The sequence below is a fragment of the Grammomys surdaster genome, unplaced genomic scaffold (genome assembly GCF_004785775.1).
Source record: "Grammomys surdaster isolate TR1022 unplaced genomic scaffold, NIH_TR_1.0 150, whole genome shotgun sequence".
NCBI classification, from domain to species: domain Eukaryota; kingdom Metazoa; phylum Chordata; class Mammalia; order Rodentia; family Muridae; genus Grammomys; species Grammomys surdaster.
The window spans coordinates 18,157,268-18,175,495 of NW_021604608.1; the positions used below are offsets into that span (position 1 = coordinate 18,157,268).

Below are 18,228 nucleotides of genomic sequence, written 5' to 3' on the forward strand. Positions count from 1 at the left end.
GAGCTCTGTGTGTTTGAGGCCACTTGGTCTACATAGGTAGAGACTCCCCCAACCCCTCTGGTTTTTCTGAGACGGTTTTTCTCTGTGTAGCTCTGGCTGTCCTGAAACTTACTTTGTAGATGAGGCTGGCCTCGAACTCAGAGATCAGCATGCCTTTGTTTCTCAGGTGCTGGGATTAGAGGCATGTGCTACCACTGCCCAGCTGAGATCCCATCTCAACAAAGCGAACTAAAAGTTATCAAGTAGCCTGCAGAGTATTAATTTATGTGGCTCATGTCTATTAATACTTGCTCTACTGGGAATTAAAATGGAGATATTACAAATATGCTGCCTTTATTTAAATGGAAAAGCAACGCGTTCCTTATCTGTTAACATGAACAACATTTTAGAGATTGTAACTATATTTTCCAAAAAGCCTTTAGCAGTTAACGGTGGCCAGACTTTACTATTTCTGATGGCTGTAGTGTCTGTTTAAGAGAAGATGGTAGGTCCCCTGTAGCTGCTCTCCGTCCGTTCTTTTGTAGTACGTCATTTCTATCGAGTATCTGAAAAAAAGTAGCTTCAGAAAGACAGGTAGCGACCAAACAGAGAAGCTGCAGTCAGTTGCCTTTAATGCCACTACAATTCAGCTAATGATGCTTTCTTACAGTTTGGCTGCAGTGTAAAATCTGAGTCCACGGAAGGCGCTCTACACACATTTTATATTAAAATCCATTGGTTTATCTCTGTGCTTTTATGCATTCATGATTCTGCACCGTCGTGGACTGATTCCTTAGAAACTATCATCTCTTTAAGTAACATGGTATGTGATGTGCATGTGTGTACAAGCGTCCATGGAGGTTGGAAGAGGATATGTGGTCTCCTAGAGCTGGAGTTACAGACAGGCGTGAGCCACCAGACCTGGGTTGGGAACTGATCTCAGGTCTTTTGAAGAACAGTAGGCACTTGTCACCTCTGAGCATCTTTCCAGCCTCTAGATATAGTTTTGTTGGTTTTACTCATATGTATCTGCGTGCCTATATGAGTGAATAAATGCCACATGTGTGTTGTTATCCTCAGAAACCAGAAGGGGGCATCGGATTCCTCAGAGCTAGACTAACAAGTAGTTGTGAGCTGGCCCTCGTGGATGCTTAGAACTGAACTCGGGTCCTCAGGAAGAGGAGCAAGCTCTCTTAACCACTGAGTGGCCGTTCCAGTACCATAATGGTACCAAGTGCTTTTAATTGTTTCTTATCAAATTGGAACACAGCTCTTCAAATACTATTTCTGGCTCTGCTTCTGGTCTTCTGGATTTGTTGTCCAGTCTGTACACAGCGTGGGTATTTAATAACTGTGACAGGACAGGTGTCACCAGTGTGGGGGATGTTCCTAAGCTGCCCTTTTCCATTATTGCCAGGAGGTTTTCATCATTGCAGTTTCATACCTTTGTCTAAGTTTGAGGGGCTGATGTGAGGGAAAGGGTATAAGAGTGGTGTGGGGAGAGGGCCAGGGAGTGAAGGTTGGGTACCTTGTAGGAGATGCATGTCTAGAAGTCTGTTTGGAGAAGATAAATGATGCTGAAGAAGATGTATCTGTATACTTCTTACAGCCTAGGAGAGAAAAGATTTTTCTTTTCTATGGCAACTAAGCTATAGTTCTTTTAAGTTTTTCTTGTTTTTTTTTTTTGTTTTTTTTTTTGTTTTTTGTTTTTTTTGTTTTTGTTTGTTTGTTTGTTTGTTTTGTTTTTTCGAGACAGGGTTTCTCTGTGTAGTCCTGGCTGTCCTGGAACTCACTCTGTAGACCAGGCTGGCCTCAAACTCTCAAACTCAGAAATCCACCTGCCTCTGCCTCCCAAGTGCTGGGATTAAAGGCATGTGCCACCACCACCCGGCAGTTTTTCTTGTTTTTTACTTTCTGTGTACATGATTCAGTGAGTACAGGATTGTATAGAGCAACCTTATGGAGTTTGTTCTCTCCAGCTTTATTATGGGTTTGAGGGATTAAACTCACGTTTCCAGGCTTGCACTGCAAGTGTCCTTACCCACTGAGACATCTTGCTGACCCATAAACTACACTGCTTGGAGGTGACACAAATCTCAAGGTAAGCTGTGTAGGCACCCTTACAGAAATTTAAAGTCTCTCTAGCCAGTCATAGACTAAAAAATTAATACTGTTACTTTTTAACATTTCTGGTACAATCTAAAACAAAAGACAGTGTATCTTCGCTTGAGACTCTGTAAGCCCAGCATCTTTCTCAGGAGCCCCATGGGGACTAAGAACACCCCCACCCCCCACCCCCCACCCCTGCTCTGGGTTACCTTGCATTAAATAAGAGGGTGGTCTGAAATTGGCCTTGGCAACTGGTTAGACTGATATCTTAGTCCTCCTGGATTACTACTTTTCTCATTGTGTGACAAACAATTTCAAGAGTGAAGGATTTACTTCAGTCCACTGTTTAAGCAGGAATAGAGTCTATTGTGACAATGACAGCATGGTAGTAGGAGTGTGTGGAACTGGTCTCGTTGGGTCCACAGTCAGAGAGCAGAGAGAGAGGGATGATAGTGTTTTCTCTTGCCTTCTCCTTTATATTCTGTCCTGGATCCTACCCATCAACCCTATAAGCATACTGCCCACCCTCAGGGAGGGGCTTTCTTCCTCAGTTAAACTTGGAAACGTCATAGGTGTCTTCATGGATATCTGCTGAGATATGTTTCCTTGGTGATTGTAAATAATAAGGCAACAATGAACCCTAACATCAGCTCACTTATATTAAAGCCAGGGTGGCTTTGGCTACTATGTTACTTAATTTAAAACATTTAAAATTGTTTCCTTCTGGTGTTAGCTTTGTTTACATTTTACCCAAGGCCAACTTGTGCTAAAATTTCTGCATCTGGACCAGGTTTGGTGGTGCACACTTTCATCTGATCTTTGTGAGTTTGAGGCCAGGTTGGTCTATAGAGCAAGTTCTAGGTCAGTCAGACATTCATAGTGAGACCCTGTTTCAAAACAATCAAATTTGCCATCTGTTTGGAATTTTAAGATATCAAGTATTATCCACACTACAGTTTTCAGGACTCTAAATAGAGCCTGGCTACCAGTGGGCCTCTTGTATGGCTGTTCTGTTTGCCAGCTTAGAACTCTCCTAAGTGAAGATGGGCAAAGGCTACCACTGAGCCTTGTGTCCCCAAGTCCAATGACTCTGAAGAACACAGTATACATTTTCAGATACTCTTAGCCATCCTCCCTGCTACAGTGGTTTTACCTGTGCCAGCTGTGTTCAGCCATTTGTCTTCCTTTTTACTGATCAGGAAAAGGGTTCTGAGAAGGTTTCTTAGTCACGTTCTTAAGGCTTTTCACTATCCAATACCGACTCATTCTCTGAAGTTTCCTTTGGAGTGGCTTGTCATCTAGGACTTACTGTGCAGTTGCAGGGGACAGTGTAGTATCCATGCCAGCTAAAACTTAGTTGATTGACTGTCAGGCCAGACAGAAGTCGGCTGCCGAGTGCAAGGATTGGCAAGGGAACTTCTCATCTATAAAAAGAATGTCCAGGACTTGATGAACTCTGAAGTATTTGTTGGAAGGTTTCTGCTCATGACACTGGATTGATTACATAATTTATTTTTGACTTTGAAAAATGAGTCTGAAGGCTTTAGAAGCATGGGCTTCAGGAGATATGCTTTGACTTTAATTCTTTTTAAGTCTTTTTTTTTTTTCAACATGAGCCACTTGCCATTGTCTTGCAGTTTTAGGCAAATGCTTTGAGGTTGATAATTGTTTGTGAAAAATAAATCTATTCCTAAGAATAGATTTTATAAGGATGTTGAACCTAAAGTTAACTTGTATCACAAAAGGACATATTTATAGTTTAGACCTTTCCTCTTTGATAGAGTAGCCACATGGCTACTGAGCCCATGATGTGTGGCCGTTCTGGAAAGAGATGCCTGTCAGAGGAAGTACCGTGGAAACTGAGGCACAGTTTGAGAAACAGAATGCATGATATCTCAATAAGATTTTGTGAAGCTTATGTATCGAAAATATGTTTTGTATATTTGGGATTAAATTACATGGATCAAAATTAAGTTTCCTTCGTTCGTTTTATTATTTTCAGATGTGTTTACCAGATAATTTAAAAATACATGTTTAGCTTACATTCTGCTTCCATGGGTTAGTGTAGAACTAGACTATATCAGGTGACCTGACAATATTTTTAGAAATAACCTCCTCATTCATCACAGAGAGGCCCCAAGTTCCCCTTCTTTGATGCTTTTATTTGTTAATGATAGGGTATTCAGAGACCTCTCTAAAGGTCACATTTCAAAGCTATGGCCTGTTCTTGAGTCTAGCAGTGTGTTGGACTGTTATTTTAGGAAGCATATTACTTGGAATCACTAGGAATACATCCCAGGTAATTCCCATTACCAGGAGTCGCCTGACTTTATTCTTGTTTCTCGCTTATCCACCCAGTCACCTGCCTAAGCTCTAAGGGAAGAAGGTCCTTGATTTTTTTTTTTTTTTGTCACTACTAGACCTTGGTACTCAGCAGGGTCAGATGCAAAGGAGGACATCTGTGATAAACTGAGTATGGATGGAGGAAAATCAATGTTCCTAACTCATCACTGTCAGGCAGAAGGAAGTCAGTCCAGGCTGCCTTTGCCTTCTCAGACTCTCAAGGTTTTGAATGGATTCCTCAGCACTGGGGTGTGTGTGTGTGTGTGTGTGTGTGTGTGTGTGTGTGTATCCCTGGGCATCCCATGGCCCAGTCATGCTTACAGGGGACATGTTCTGTCACACCCCCTGAGCAGCTGCATGAGTTCACAGATTTTCCTGTCATCAGAATTGTGTTCTGAGATGACCCCTTTTCTGACCACCCCGCCTGAGCTTCTTTTCCCTTACAACCGTAGTTCTCAACCTGTGGGTCATGACCCCAAAAAAGATGTTTGGAGAACACAGATCTTTACACTATGCTTCCTAATGGGAGAAAAATAACAGTTATGAAGTAGCAATGAAAATAATTTTACATTTGGGGGGATCACCACAACACGAGGAACTGTATTAAAGGGTCGCAGGGTTAGGAAGGTTGAGAAGCACTGGCTTAGAGTCTCCTTGGAGTAATGCTCAACTCTCTTACTCCCCTGAAATCTGCACGGCTCTCTCCTTTGGATTTTAATGCACACAACCTTGTCTTGGCATTTATTGGTGAGAGTTGAGAAAAAGGACTTTAGCAATATAGAGCAGTCTTTGTGTCTGACAGTAACTTGTCAGTTAAGTCTTCTCAGCTGCAAAACCGACCCAGTCAGTACCTATGCTCATTCTAATACAAAAGTACTTTTTTTTGTGACTGTAGATATGTTTATTTTCAGTGTCAAAAAGTTAGTCTAAAATGTTAGAAGTGGGGTCTGGAGAAGTGGCTCAGAAGTTAAGAGCACTTGCTGATTTTTTTTTTTTTCAGACGATCTGGGTCTGATTCCAAGCACCCACATAGCAGCTTGCAACCACCTGTAACTCCAGTTTCAAGGAATCTAACACCCTCTTCTGGCCTCACTGGGCACCTACATATGGTGCAGGATATACGTGTAGGGAAAACTCAAATACACAAACAAAATTTTAATTATTATTTTTTTAAAGTTAGAAGTAAAAGTTTCTCTGTAAACTAGACATGGTGATACACAGCCTACAATCCCAGTACTGAAGAGGCAGAGGGAGGTGAATCTTCAATTTGAGGTCAGTCTGGTCTACATAGTGTATTCTAGGCCAGTCAGGGCTGAAACAAATAATCAAAATAGCTTTCCTTTACTGGCATCTCCTAGGGAAACCAACATTAAAACCTTGGTGTAAATCATTATAGGTATATGCTCTTATTTGTAAAATTAGATCTTTCTATAGGAAATAATTTTGTGCATTCTGCTACAATCTGGATTTTACAATAATTTCCCCACTTCTATTAACAGATCATCTATGTTTCTCCCATTTCCCTCTTTTGTGATTGTTTCTTTTGGCTCTGTGTTACAGCTATCTCCAAGCAGATGTAACAAGCTAATATAGATTCGTAGACACATGCTTCTCTCTCTTGGAAGCAAGGCAGAAGACAATCCCCTTAACAGTGGGCACGCCTCAGAGCCTGTTGCTGCTCTCTGCCACCTCTCTGATGTTAACTTTCAAGCCAGAGATTACATTTTAATCAAGATGGCATGCCTTAATGGGATTCAAAGCTTAAAAAGAAACATCTGGAGACCACTTGTACATGCAAGAGAATAAATGTCACGTCCAAACGATTTCCATTCTGCAATCATCCTTTATACAGTTGGAGTTCTAGAATCTTAGCTCTCTCCTTCCTCCAAGTTGTAGATTGCCTCAGGCCTGTCTGTGACAAATGAGGGGCCAGTCAGTGACTTTCACAATGAGGACTAAGAAAAGGAAAAAATAGCATTGTTTTATGTCAAAAAGCGGCAGCTAGCGCTTGTGCTTTATAAAGACAATAAAATTAGACCAAATAAGATTTCAGATTTTTCTTCGGTTCTTATGTTGTACGTAGTGACAAAACCAATATAATCTTGGTGAGTTTCTGGCTTTTTCTTCACAAGGCTTACCTTACTGCTTTTGTAAGGTACGCTTCATCTACCTATTATCCGTGATGCAGTTGTTCTTGCTATAGACAACACAGACTTTTAAAACTGATATAACATTTCTCGCACATAAAACATTTTATAAAATGCTAGCATGATTCAATGTAAATCGTCAAGAGTTGTTAGATAATATTTCCCTTGAGGCTTTCTATGATTGCATACTTAATACTTTTTAAAGGGCCTTTTAAAACTAGAAACATGAGAAGTAAAAAGGCTGAAAGACAAAAACATAGCCCAAAGAACTTTTAAAGTTAACTTTTTAATTCAATAGGGAGTTTCCATGTGATTAGTACTGGGGAAGAAGGAACAGCTACTTGTATTTACGCTTCCTGTGTGAGAGCTTCTCAGAAGAACTAATGTAGAATCTTGGGGTCATTTGTTTAAATACATGCTTAGATAAACGGATTAGGTAGTTTAACAATACAAGTGTCTCCTCTTCTGTCAGGGCTAAGTGACTATGTCAGTGTAGACACAGGCACAAGGGGTTTTGTTGTTGTTTGCTTTAAAAACTTTTTCTAGAGAGGGGAATAAGCCTTAACAAGTGAGAAAATCTCGATTGATTTCATGACATTCAGTTGTAAATGTCATCCCTTGAGTTGACAGTACATTGAGACACAAGTTTGTTTTTATATATATATATGTATGTTTGTATATATTTTACCACAGGCACAGTGTTTCTACTTAGTTTCTCTACTGCTTGTCAGAATTGGTTACTGTGGGTAGGCTTTGAGGTTTCAAAAGTTCAGGCTGTTCTAGTCTCTCCTCTCCGCCTCCAACTTTGTGAAAATTCCCAGCTACCACTCCAGAGCCATGCCTGCCTACCTGCCTGCTGTCACGCCTCACCGCGATGGTCATGTATGCTGTCTGAAGCTGGAAGCAAGCACCCAATTAAATGCTTTCTTCTATAAATTGTCTGGGTCAGGGTGCCTCTTCCCAGTGATAGAAAAGTAAGATAATCTTTTCATCATCATCATCATCATTATTTTAAGGACAACTTCACTATGAGCCTTGGGTGGCCCTGAACTCACAGAGATCTACTTGCCTCTGCCTCTTGAACACTGAGATTAAAGGTGTGTTCCACCACGCCTGGCTTCACTTTGTCTTCATTTAAACTGCAGGCTTTTTTTTTCTTCTTCTTACTAATCTTCTAGCCTGTTCTACTGGCATCTTTCAGTACATGCTCAGCTGTTTTCTTACATGAACCTAGCCTGGAAGTAAGGGGGGAAAAAGCTTTGTATCTCTAATCACTACAAAGAAGACACATAGTCATTGTAGTCAATATGAAGAAAAAGTATAAATATAGAAGGGAAAACAGAAAGTACCCTACCATCTTGCCACCGAGAGATAATAAAATGTTAATAAGGTGATATAACCACCTTATTAGAAAGTATCTAAGTAGTTTGGGATAAATGTAATCTGTAAAACAAAAGAGAGACATTGACCCTAAAAGTGTCCCACCCACCTCTGACAAGTTTATGTGATTCAGTTCAGTTGCTGTTGGTTTATATCCTTCTGCCTGGAGGGCGTTCATGCTGGAGAAGGAGCCAGATGGTACCAAGGGGTGGTGCCTCTCATTACTCATCATCGCCAGGAGAAGAGGCTTCATAATCTGTCTGCATTAGCTACAACTATGTAGACTAGTATGTAACTCTGTAACTAATGTGTGTGCTTTGGAAGGAAGGTGCCACGTGAGGAGGCACGGGGAAGACTTCTCTCTAGGGAGGGCCAGCAGTGAACATTTCACAGCTAGCACAGAGACAAGGGTAACTCAAGTGACACTGGGTAAGCATCAGGACAAGAGTCCCTCCCATCATATCTCTGTGGGTCCTCTGCTTTCTTGTGCTGTTCCTTGACAATTAGCATTGTTCCCAAGGAGAGTTTGGAACCTGTTGTGAATGAGACAGGCTCTTTCTTCTAGGTGGAGCTTGGCAGATGGAGTCACAGAGTGCTCATTTGTCGTTTGCTTCCTTAATCCCCCTAGTTCACTGAACAACACAGGGTATTCTGTTTCTTTTTGAGGCTTGCTCCCCTCTGGGGATGGGGGTGTTATGAATATTCTAGATACAAAGTGATACATCCCTCCTTGTGAGTCTTGGTGATGTGGACTTTAGTGTAATTCAGATCTGTTCTTCCCAGGCACTCCAAGTCCCTATGGGAAACTACCTGCACCACAACACCCTCAACACTGCCAGCATCAACTCTGTTAGAGAAATGAGACCCTTAGATAGTCCTCTAATCACATCCACAGCATTGCAAGGAGCCTTCTCTGTATAACAACTGGATATAGTTAATAATATGATTACCAGTGATTTAAATTAATATAGGGGTTAGTAGGGCAAGAAAAAGATAGATAAGTTAGCTCTTTCAAGTCTGGGACCTCATTTAAAGGTCTCTTGGGTCTTGATTTTATTTTATTTATTTATTTATTTTTTGTTTGAAAGTGAAGCTTTCTTTTTTACCAATAACACAAATCTATTGTCCTGTCCTATCTATCTATCTATCTATCTATCATCTATCTATCATCTATTTACCTAACTTTTTGTCTGTCTGTCATCTATCTATCTATCTATCTATCTATCTATCTATCTATCTATCTAATTTTGAAGTCTTTGTCCTTTAACTTATGAGGACTGTATTTACCCCTCATTAAGCTGTTTTTAAGCAGTCTTCTCTATCTACTGCTTTTGTATTTTAAGATAAAGACCCACTATTCTGGCCCTAAACTTGATATGCAGTCATGATGACCTTGAACGTCTGATCTGCCTGCCTCCATCCGCTGAGGGCTGGGTTATAAACATCTACCACGAGTTCTGGTTTATTCAGGTTCTTTACAGAGCAAACCACATCCCCAGCCTTGTTTACCGCCCCTCACCTCCTGCTTTCTTTGGAGTCCAAATCCACGATTCCCTCGGGAGTCACCACAGACTTTTGCTTAACTATGATGATGTTTTTGTGAAAGCAAAACTAGCCCATTCTTTTGTTTTAGACACAGTGAATGAATTTTTCATGTTAGAAACAAATCATTATGCCATTATGCAAATGGAATATAATTTTGTGGAGGTGCTTGGTGCAGAGTGAAGCAGAACTGCTTAAATACAAACCTTTATGCTTTCATCTGCCAGATGAACTGTTACAATAGCGTTAGATCAAAATCCAGGTCAGTATTTCCTCTCACTGTGGCTGTCAACAGGCATGCAGCCACATACTTGTCTAACAACCTGGGAGAAGGTACTAGCCTCTTTATGACTCAGTTTCTCCAGCTGTAAAATGGGAATAAAGCCAGTTCTAGTATCTTCAATTGTCAAAAAGAAAAAGAAAAAAGAAAAAAAAAGAAGACTAAATGAGTTAGTATGTATATATTACTTAAATTGGCTTGTACTAGTAAAACCTGAAAATTAATATCATTATCTCTGAAAGCCCAGTAGAATTGGGTTACACGTTTTTATCACGTTTGCTTTGTGTGTGTATGTGTATACTCTGTATGTGTGTGTGTGTATGTGTGTATTCACACCAGTGGATGGGGGAGGTATATGCCTGTGCACAAGCATACAGAGGTCAGAGCACGGTGACAGGCATCTTCCTTTATCATTCTCTTCTCTGTCTCCTTAAGTCACAGGCTCTTACTGTACCGGGAACTCACTGACGTTAGCTACCCAGGCAGCTCTTGGGACCCCCTGTCTCTGTTCTGCAGTTCTGGGGTTACAGACATCTGCAGCTATGCCACAGTGTCATACCTTACCACTGTCATACCTTCCCAAGTCCCCTGGTTTCACTTTGTGTTTCAGATTGGTCTGGAACCTGCAATCCCCTGCCTCAGCCAGCTTAGAGGTAGGGTTGTAGTGTGTACCACCATACCGACTTTTTGTTTGTTTGCTTGCCTTTTTTGTTTGTTTGTTTGTTTGTTTTTGTTGTTGTTGTTTTTTGAGACAGGTTTCTCTGTGTAGCCCTGGCTATCCTAAACTCACTCTGTAGACCAGGCTGGCCTACAACTCAGGGAGCTACCTGCCTCTGCCTCCCACATGCTGGGATTAAAGGTGTGTGCTGCTATCACCCAGAGCCATGCTTAACTCTTAGTATCGCTTTTAAAAAATGTCTCTGTCTCCAGCGAGGCAATTGTGATGACACCCAACAGAGATGCAAACAGACTGTAGCATTTTGTTTTGTAAACTTTTGAGAAATGAATTACCCTAGATGCTTTGCTTTGTCTCTTGTCCTGGCGAGGTTGATATCAGAGTCAAAGTCCATGCAGTGAGTGGAACTGGCTGTTTTCTTTTCCCATGTGATTGCTGAGTCTGCTTCTGTCGGTTCCTGTGGGAAGGTCCTGGCTCTGTTTGAATCTTGTGCAGCCTGTCTGGCTCGTACTCTGTCTTGCTCACTGCAGGGAGACTGCCAGCCCTTAAAGTGTGTATGCTTCTGAAACTTTGGATCATGACTCTGTAGCTTGTCTGCACACAATAAACAGCCACCCTGGGCCAGTTTTCTCCAGAGCTCTTTCTGAGACAGAAATTGACGCCTGGCTGCTCTAGTTGGGAATACTGTGTGCTTCTCAGTCAGAAGCCAAAATGCCACTAAAGTGTAAAACAATCCAACTTTGAGGGACTCCAGTGTTTTCTGTTGTAGAAACAGATGCTGTTTGACTTTAGTGGTCGGGTCATGTGGTCACTGCCTTCATTTCCTACCCTGCTATATTTATTGTTGACAGGAAACTTTTTTTCCTTTCAAACTTTAATATATATGTATGTATATATGGTATTTGAGTGTTTTTACATCCATGTTTGTCTTTGCACCACATGCTTGTAGTACCCACAGAAGCCTGAAGACGGCACTGTGTCCTCTGGAATTGGAGTCACTGATGGTTGTAAGGGGTGGTGGGAACTGATCATGGGTCCTAAGCCAGAGTAGCAAAAGTTCTTAATCACTGAGCTATCCCTCTAGCCCCAAGGCAGCTTTTTGAAATCTAGGCTCAGACAAAGCACAGGCAGAATTCTTTGAAGTAGTTTGGTCCTATCTGAAAAGCTTCAGAATGGTGGCTGAAGAAACACCCTATTCCTATCATGGTCCCTTTTGATTGGTGCATAACAAATCATGAAGAAACTGTAAGTAGGTTCATGGGAAACCACATTGAATCTAGTGTCTCTTTAGACTTTTCAATGGTTTTGGTTTTGTGATGCTGAGGATCCAGCCCAGGACCCAAGCCTCTTAGGTATGAATATTCCCCTAGTGAGCTCAACCCGGCTTTTCCTTCCTGTATGTGGACTCTAATGTTTCATATCTGTGTGCCAATTTGGCTTTAGGAGCAGAAGGTGTCATAGGTAACTTGTTATACATGAAATCCAGTGTCCTGAGGATTAAATATTGTCCAACAGGGAAAGGGAAAACGATGATCACAGTTCTAAGTTGCAGATGAAAGTGAAGGTTAAAAAAAAAAAAAAAACCCTGCAGTTCTAATTGTTAACATCCACTGACTCCCTGGAGGGTGTGCTATAAAGGGAGGTTCCTCAGCCTCCTCCCAGAGTGCCATATGTACCCTGCTCTGAAGCAGGTGACTATGGGACCCTCTAGAAGTGCAAGACCTATGTGCTTACTGCAGACCAGTGATGGTGGATCCAGGTTTTCTGGCAGCCCGCGTGAGAAAGGAAGGTTGCCTTTTCATACATGTAGAAGATAGTTTAATCTATGGTGGGAACGGATACTATGCTTCCATCAGCTTTGCTAGCTTGTAAATGTAAGGATTCCGGGAGGGAAGGTCTGCCTTCCTCTTTAAAGTCATTGAAGCTGTTGTAATCAATGGTATAACATTCACTGACCTTCTAAGAGGGGTTCTGAAATCAGTTAGAGAGAAAACAATGGAGAAAAATGGAGAAAGACAGGAGAATAGAAAAGAGGCCTGTACTATTTAGACTACTTGATTATATACCCCAGAAGCCTGTTGTTATAGGAGGGTTGTTCCCCAAAGTGGTAGAATTGGACATGGCACTCCTAAGAGTTGGGACCTACAGGCAAGTCCTTCAGTCATAGGGTGGTGGTGGGATGGGGTGGAGGGGAGAAGAATACTCTTTTTAAAAAATTTTATTTATTTATTTATTTATTTATTTATTTATTTATTTTTATTGGATAATTTACTTATTTACATTTCAGTTGTTATCCCTTTTCCTCATCCCTCTCAGACACCCCCTATCCCATCCCCCTCCTCCTGCTTCTATGAAGGTGTGCCCCCACCTACCTCCTCCCACCTCCCCGCCCTTGAATTCCCCCACACTGGGGCATCCAGCCTTCACAGGACCAAGGACCTCCTTTCCCACCTATGCCCGACAAGGCCATCCTCCCTTACATATATAGCTGGAGCCATGAGTCCCTACCACTATGTGTCCCAGGCTGGTAGTTTAGACCCTGGGAGCGCTGGTTGGTTGGTATTGTTGCTCTCTCCATGGAGCTGCAAACCCCTTCAGCTCCTTCAGTTCTCTCTCTAACTCCTCCATTGGGAACTTCATGATCAATTCAATGGTTAGCTGTGAGCATCTGCCTTTGTGTATGTCAGGCTCTGGCAGAGCCACTAAGGAGACAGCTATATCAGGCTCCTGTCAGCATGCACTTCCTGGAATCCACAACAGCGTCTGCCTTTGGTGACTGCACATGGGATAGATATCCAGGTGGGGCAGTCTCCTGACAGCCCCTCCTTCAGTTTTTGTTCCACGCTTTGTCTCCGTATTTGCTCCCGTGAGTATTTTGTTACTCCTTCTAAGAAGGACCGAAGCACCCACACTTTGGTCTTCCTTCTTCATGAGCTTCGTGTGGTCTGTGAGTTGTATCTTGGGTACTGCAAGCTTCTGGGCTAATATCCACTTATCAGTGAGTGCATACCACATGTGTTCTTTTGTGATTGGGTTATGTCACTCAGGATGGTATTTTCTAGTTCCATCCATTTGCCTAAGAATTTCATGAATTTATTGTTTTTAATAGCTGAGTAATACTCTATTGTGTAAATATACCACATTTTCTGTATCCATTCCTCTGTTGAAGGACATCTGAGTTCTTTCCAGCTTCTGGGTATTGTAAATATGGCTGCTATGAACATAGTGGAGCATGTGTCCTTGTTATATGGTGTAGCATCTTTTGGGTATATGCCCAGGAATGGTATAGCTGGGTCCTCAGGTAATACTATGTCCAGTTTTCTGAACTGCCAGACTGATTTCCAGAGTGGTTGTATCAGCTTGCAATCCCACCAACAATGGAGGAGTGTTCCTCTTTCTCCGCATCCTCACCAGCATCTGCTATCCCCTGAGTTTTTTAATCTTAGCCATTCTGACTGTTGTGAGGTGGAATCTCAAGGTTGTGATTTGCATTTCCCTGATGACTAAGGATGTTGAACATGTCTTTAGGTGCTTAATTTTATGTATACAAGCACACTGTCACTGACACACCAGAAGAGGGCATTGGATCCAATTACAGATGGTTGTGAACCACTATTTGGTTGCTGGGAATTGAACTTGTGACCTCTGGAAGAGCAGCCAGTGCTGTTAACCACTGAGCCATCTCTCCAGCCCCTGAGAAGACTACTTTTGACAGGTATTGTAGGACCCTAGCCCACCTCTCATAGTTCTTTTATTCTTACACACACACACACACACACACACACACACACACCCCTTTATGATATGTCTTTAGCTGGGGTTGGGGGTGACTTCCAGAACTGAGCAGGCACAGCTGCCATGCCCTTGAACTTTTAAAACCCTGAGCTAAATAAACCTCTTTCTCTATATAAAGAAGCTTGCCTCAGGTATATTATGATAGTAACAGAACGCTGGTTGATACACCCTGTGATCCGGAATTTCCATTCCTAAGTCTATATCATGCACACTAATGTCAGAAAACATGAAGGTAAAGTCTGTAAAAGCATGATTTATAGCAGCAAAAGGCTGTGAGCAATATAAATATCCATCAACAATAGAATGGATTACTCGTGGGCTAGAGGAACTACAAAATGCCAACCACAGTGAATAAACTACAATTATGCAGCACCTTGGGTACACTTAAAAAATACAAGGAGGATGAACGCATGTGGGATGTACACGCTACACAGCTCCACACAGTCTGCACAGCTCCATACATCTGCGTACATGCTGCACAGCTCCACACATTTGCGTACATGCTGCATGGCTCCAAGCATCTAGTGCCCCACATGAGCGGAGGGAAAACTAACTTGTTATTTAGGAAGTTACTTCTTTTCCAGGAAAGGAAGAGGTGTGGTGATTTGTCTCCATTTGACTGCACTGTTTGGCGAGGCTGGGGGGGAGGGGGCTTTGTTGGAGAGGGCGTGTCACTGGAAGTAGCAGCAAGGTTTCAAAGCCTGTGCCATTATTCCAAGTTTGCTCTTTGCTCTGTGCTTACGATAGGATGAATAATGTCCCCAAGCCACAGCTCAGTTAGCTATAGGATCATGAGGCTGTGTAGGGTGCTACCCACTAAGTATTTCCATGTACCTGTTTCCTAGGTTTTGAGTTATGATGGGTTTATAGGGTCATGACCCCACTGTAAGAAGGGAACCTCTGTGTCATCCTAACAGAGAACCTGTTTATGAGCTCAGCAGGTTCAGCTGCATTGTGTGTTGGTTCTGTGTGCTTAGCTCTGTCGCTCAGGAAATCTTAAATAAAAACATGTATTGGACGTATAATCTAACTTGAAGTAAAGTGAAATATTAAATGCCATGTATTTTGACAAATTAGGTAAGATCTGAAAATATTTATTATTGTTATTTTTTTTTTTTTTTGCTTTGTTGTCTCGGGTTAGTAGTCAAGTACTTGCTAGTGTTAATACTCTATCAGTCAGTGACATCTGCAGTCCCTTAAACTTAAAAAATATTCCTTGGTCATCATAGTCATTGGTGTGGTGGTGGTGGTGTGTGTGTGTGTGTGTGTGTGTGTGTGTGTACACATGCACATTCAGTGCTAAGAATCAAACTCAGAACCTTGAGCTTGCCAGGCCTACACTATTCACTACACAGGCTTCTCTGAGGTTTATATGCAAACCTTGATGATGCTGGGCCTGGTGAAGCAGGCCTGCCTTCCTAGCTATGGGGCGCTGAGGTGGGAGGAAGGAAAGGTTCAAGGTAAGCCCAGGCTACAGAGTGAGCTCAAAGGCAGCCTGGATAACCGAGTGAGACTCTTGCTTAGAATAAAAAGTAAGAACAGGGCTGGGGACATTGCTGAGTGGCAGAGTGTTTGTCTAATGAACACTGGGTCCCCGGTTCATTCCCGATACTGGAAAAAAAGTAAGAGAGCATGCTGGTTATCATTATTTTTGCCCAGTTTATGTCATTCACCCAGTAGTTTCTCATGTGTTTTATTTTGTTTCCTTTAAAATCCCCAACTATGAAAAACTGTCACGCGTGTGATCCCCTGATCTTTTCACCCCTTCCTTCTGTTTGTTTTACAAGCCTATCCTTTTATGAAGTGAAGCAGTCTTTAACTCTTGTTCATCTGATTAGTACTCTGCCTAACCAAGAGGATCCTAACCAAGCAGGATTGAGAAAGAACGTCCCACACAATGAATTAGATTTAAAGCCTTCTATTTTGAGTCTCTGCTGTATTTTGTTTTTTTTGTTTTTTTTCCTCCCGTGAATTTTGGTTGGTGGAACTGGAATCATCTGGGAAAATCTCGGTCTCATTCGTCACTGGTTTTTTTCCCCCAGTGGCAGCTAAAGATTGCATGTGTGAGCAGTTGCCAGAGTAAACAACCCAAGTCGTTAGTGGAGTCTCTGAAATCCAACTCTCAGGCCCTGCTGAAGGATGGCCTCTCAACGAGCCCCTTCAGGTTCCCCTTGACAGAAATAGCCTCTGTTCTCTATCACTCATGGCTTTCCTGGTGCATGCTGTACCCCACTAAACTCTTAACAAAATACAACTTCACTTACTTCTAATTATTGAAGGAATTAGGAATCACCACCAACAAAGTCAAATTACTTTAGCTTTTAATATATACACCAGTCGGGAGTTCATTATGAATTAGACTTTTTTCGCTTGCTTCTTGGGAAAAACAGGACATTGTAGAGATTTCAGGTAGAACATGCATTTAAATTGAAAAGTATAAATTCAGGGCCACTTAGAACCAAGTATTGCTCCACTTTAGTTAGCTAGATATTACTGCAAGAGGGATTCCGTGTGACATTTAATTTTCCTGGATTGTGTGATTTGGGAGTAAGAACGGCCCTAATAAGACCTCAAGTCAAGATACTTCATTTTACACATTAAAATCTTCCTCTCAGAAAAGCGAGGTGCTGGGAATTCCAAAACTGAGGCTACACTCCAGGATCTGATTCTCTCCACAGCTTAGTTTCTTTCTAGTGCGCCTTTCTCCCCTTCCTCCATCTTCATGGTCATCGTCATTATCTTCTTCCTCATTCTCCATCTCTTGTCTATCTTTTCCTCTTCCTCCTATTCCTCTTTCTCTTCCTCTATCTCCTTTCCTCATCCTCTTTCCTCCCCCTCCTCCTCTTCCTCCTCTTTGGGGGGTCTATGTAGCCTGGAACTTTTATTAGGAAGCCCGATCTGGCCTCAGACTTACAGAGATCCACCTACCTCCTCTCAAGGTTATGAATAAAGCTATGATTAAAGATACGTGCCACCATACCTGGCATTCACAGGACAAATTTTTATTGTTTTAATTTATTTTTTATTTTACATATACCTGTGTTTTGCCCACATGTATGTGGATGTACCACTCGTGTACTGAGCCATCTGACACCAGAAGAGGGCTAGCATGTAAGTGCTGGGAATCTAACTCAGGTCTTCTGTAAGAATAACAGGTACCTTTAACCATTAGGCTGTCTCTCCAGGCCCCAAAACAATTTTAAATGGCTTCCAGTCTCACCATATCACCATGTGTGCACCAATTCCATGTAAATGGTTTTAACATAAATTTAAAAGCATTCTAGAGCTTTCTAGAATATCATATTATCTTAGATGTCATACCATATGGTTAAAGCAGGGCATGGCACCTGACTTCTAAGACCAAAAATAATCTCATACCTTTCACTACACATATATTGTACATATATATATACACACACATATACATGTATATATATATACACACACAATACTTACAGACACATATATATTTATATATACAATCTTCATATTCACATACATATATATGTATATGTATATCTGTTTACGTGTTTTCCTATACAAACATATACAACTCTCCCTCTATACATATACATATGTATACACACACATATAAATCTTTACATCTTTATATATGTGCATACATAGTTAAGCATATATGCAAAGAACAAAATGATAAAATGTGTGTGTGTGTGTGTGTGTGTGTGTGTGTTTGTGTATAGGCTATGGGCTCTGGAACTTGACAAGCCTAGATTTTTTAAAAACATTATTTATTTGTTTGTGCTGGGGGGGTGTCTTACGTAGTGCATGAGGATGTGGTGGTCAGAGGACAACTTCACACACATCTGTTCTCTTTTTCTACCATGTGGGTCCTGGGGATCACGCTTAGGTTCTCAGGCTTGGTGACAAGAGCCTTTACATGCCGAACCATGTCCCCAGCCCTTGGTGTGTGTGTGTGTGTGTGTGTGTGTGTGTGTGTGTGTGTGTGTGTGTGTGTG

At 41.7% G+C, this 18,228-nt stretch overlaps 1 protein-coding gene across 3 annotated transcripts in view; it reads left to right on the top strand.

Moving 5' to 3' along the window:
* Positions 1-18,228, top strand: part of Tbc1d1 (TBC1 domain family member 1) — a 188,516-nt gene that overhangs the window by 12,387 nt on the left and 157,901 nt on the right. The gene's annotated exons all lie outside the window — the stretch shown is intronic.